This window comes from Octopus bimaculoides, chromosome 24, assembly GCF_001194135.2.
Source record: "Octopus bimaculoides isolate UCB-OBI-ISO-001 chromosome 24, ASM119413v2, whole genome shotgun sequence".
NCBI lineage: Eukaryota > Metazoa > Mollusca > Cephalopoda > Octopoda > Octopodidae > Octopus > Octopus bimaculoides.
In genome coordinates this window covers 11,382,926-11,386,932 of record NC_069004.1, presented here as the reverse complement: position 1 = coordinate 11,386,932, position 4,007 = coordinate 11,382,926, and positions in this window count along the sequence as shown.

The window sequence follows — 4,007 nt, the reverse complement described above, 5'->3', positions numbered from 1 at the left end:
TGGTGAAAGCAACAATGGCTGGGTTTTATGTCTACACCAGACAGATTGTCATTACCATGTTAATGGAGGTGGTTTTGGATAAACGGGGGATATTTAACGGGAGCGATCTGCATGAGGACAATTGTGTTCTAAATTTATTGAATTTACGGTGTCAGGTTTGTGTTGGAAAGAAGAGAAGACGTAGGAATTGGGAGGGGGAGGAGGAGGTTAGAAGTAAAAAAAAAAAAAACAAGGAGCGAAGAAACGAAAAGAAAAGGGAACAAAAATGGAAGGGAAACGATAAGGGAATAAGGAAAAGAAGAAAGAAGAAGAAGAAGGAAAAATAAACGTAAAGGATATCTCAAGTTAAGAAACAGATTTGAAAAAGGATTTTGAATTTGGCAGTGTCAGACGACAGACGACAGACGACAGACTACAGACGACAGAATGAGAGTTAGAGAGAGAGAAAAGATGGCACATATATATATAGGACAGTCCTTCTCTTTGACGCACAAAGGAGAGGGAGAGTGAGAGAGAGAGAGAGAGAGAGAGAGAGAGAGAGAGTGTGTGTGTGTGTGGTGGGGGTTTAGGTGTTGTATTTATTACATAATAAACCTCGTGTCTGTTTGACTGAGTCATTCACTGACGGCGATTATCAAAATGTTGACACGAAAACGATAATGGAGCGCTGTCTGAATGTTGAGGAAAACTTAAGACTAGAACAAGAACAACCACATCAGTAACAACAGCAACGACAACAACAACAATAATAATAATAATAATAATAATAATAATAATAATAATAATAATAATAATAACAATAATAATAATTGCTTGCGTGTTTGGTGACTGGGAAAATAAATAGTTGCATTTCTAGGGACCTAGTCATCTGAAAGTCGCCAGGGTAGACTTTGAGAAAGTTGATGTGTGAAAATAGCCGGCTTTAAACATACATACATAAATACATACACACACACACACACACACAGAGGAAGAGAAAGAGTGAGATAGAGGTAACCCTGTTCGACTTCCAAAAGATGAAAGCCAAACTTGAGTTCGGAACGTAAAGAGTCTGAAGAAATGCCACAAAGTATTTTGTCCCACGCGCTAACGCTAACGATTCTACCAGGTCGCTCACATATTAACACGAGGTCAGCAATTTTAGGTGGAAGGGGTTAGCCAATTATACTGAACCCGGTACTTAAGTGGTACTTTATGTTATAGATTCCGAAAGGATAAAAGGCAAAGTTGAACTCAGAACGTAAAGAGCCAGAATAAATATTGCTAATAATAATAATTTATAAGGCGGCGAGTTGGTAGAATCGTTAGCCTCCAATTCGGTTCAGGTATGTGATGTTGATAAGCCACAAACATGGCGAAACATCGATGACCATCGCGCCTGAATGGGATTTGGATTGAGTTATCCCACTTATGACTTTCAAGTGTTTTAACATTCGGCGTCAAATTGCAGCCTACCGGCGTGTTCAAATTCCACCGAGGTCGTCTTTGCCTTTCATCCTTTCGAGGGTCGATCAATTAAGTACCAGCTGAGCACTGGCTTTGAGATGTAATCGACTTACTCCTCCCCTAAAATTACTGGCCTGGTGCCAAAATCTGAAATCAATAATTATAATTTCTATCATTCTTAAAATAAGAATTTCTCCACAATTCTACACCCCCTACCCAAAGGGAACGCGATTCATACCTCAGAAACCCGGAAGTGTACCCGGTGGTTCTGAAGAATATCGCACGAAACCCCTGGTAACTAATTAAACGTCAAGTCTATATACACCATGTTAAAATAAATTTGTCACAATAAAGAAAATAGACACCATCTTGTTTGTTTTTCTTTTTCCAAGTAAAAAGAAAAAGAAATAAAGGTGATCTTCAGATTTCATTTCCCCTTAATTTATTTAAAGGTTCACAGCCTCTAATTTGTAAAAAAGAAGGGATCTTATGTCTTCCTGACTCATTGTATAGGCTGAGCTCACAACATGACTGTCAGACGATAATAGAGAACTTTTGTGTTTAATACAGAGATATAATGGCGGCCGTTTGGCTGTTAGCCTCTGGCCCTCATGACGTGAACGAATTAAACTACGGGTAGGATCGGGTAGAGGAGGAGGTGTAGATTGTTGTTTAAGATAACGATGGGACGATGATGGTGGTGGTGGAGGTGGAGATGATGGTAGTGAAAGGGTGTGAGACAGATATAGGGATGGATAAAAAGACAAGTCATTTAGATAAACACACGCACACACACACACACACACGCATGCACAGAGAATGATATCACAGTACCGCAAGGAAGAGAGATATGACTTGACAAATGGACAGAGAGGCACATTGATAGAAACATAAATAGGGAGACAAACAGACAGACAGTGAGATAGAATGGCATATATGAAAATATAAACTGACGGATATAAAGTAAAAATGGGTTGGTATATATATATATATATATATATATATATATATATATATATATATATATATATATATATATATATATAATTAACAGAATGAGATAAAAGAATCCAAGGCTGTGAATAGTTTTCAGAACATTTATAAAGAGAAAGTCTTACAGCTGTTTCCAGGGTATTTTATATATCTCTTCATCAGAGACGGTGCGAGATAATGTTTAAGTAATAATTATTGTAGAGAAGATATGAAATACAGAGGAAAGTGAAGGAATGAAAATTGAATTGAGATACGTAAGGATATTGTATTTGCAGTTCCATTATTTAAGCAGAATGGTGTATATATATAAGTTTCCTGTATCTTGTGTGTGAGAAAAAGGGGGCAGTCAGAATTTGGGATAATCCATTATTAGCGCTTTCGTTCGTTTATTGAACTCATCAAGACAAAATTAAAATCATTTTGACTTTAATTTTGTCTCGACGAGTTCGAAAAACCAACGAAAGAGCTAATGAAGAATTATCCAAAATTCCGACTGCCTCCCTTTTCTCAATACACAGGGTGTCCACAAAGTCTGTGTGCACGGGGATTAACACATACTTTAAGAAATTAATATTTCTTATATTGTTTATGTTATGATTAATTGTTTATGTTATGATTTTATTTACTCCATGTACCCAGACCTTGTGGACACCGTGTACAATATCTGAACACCACTCCAAACACTCTATATGTGTGTGTGTATGTGTGTGTACGTGTGTGTGTGTATTGTATGCATGTGTTTATATATAAATGTGTATGTATGAATGTATTTATACGTATAGATGTGTATGTATGAATGTATATATGCACGCATGTATGCATGTACGTATGAACGTATGTATATGGTGTGTGTCTATTGTATGATTGTGTTTATATATAAATGTATATGTATGAATGTATTTATACATAAAGATGTGTATGTATGAATGTATATATGCACGTATGTCTGCATGCATGTATGTATGAACGTATGTATGTGTGTGTATGTATATGGGATGCATGTATGTATGTATGTTATGTAGGTGGATATATGAGGATAGACTCATGACACAGCAGATAACCCACACATTACGGCTATCTACTCATCAAATCCAGACAAACACCAAAACACACATCCGAATATCGTAAACACAGCAAACTTACTAAGGATTAGAAGGCGAGCAAAGTTAGCAGACGAGAAGAAGCGATGAGAAAATCTATTTCAACTGACATGAGAACGGTAAAAGAGGACGACGTCTCGCCATTTCTTCTACACGAAACAAACTTTGCATTGTCAGAGCTGAGGCACCTGTTTCCTTTTTAGAACGACATCACGAAAGCCGTTCATTGGGTCCGAGTGGCGGAGGCAAGACTTGGTAACAAAACGATAATTAGGTGTTGACAGACCACAACGGAAGCGTGATCTTTGAATCCAGGCTGCTGTGTGAGGTTTTCCGGCAGCATTTGTCTCAAATGTCTCGTGGGTAGTGGTGGACCGAAGACAGTCGTAAACATTCCTTCTTTCCTTTCGGAGGAGGAGGTAAATCGATTACATTGATCCCCAGTTCCCAACTGGTACCCTTTTTTTT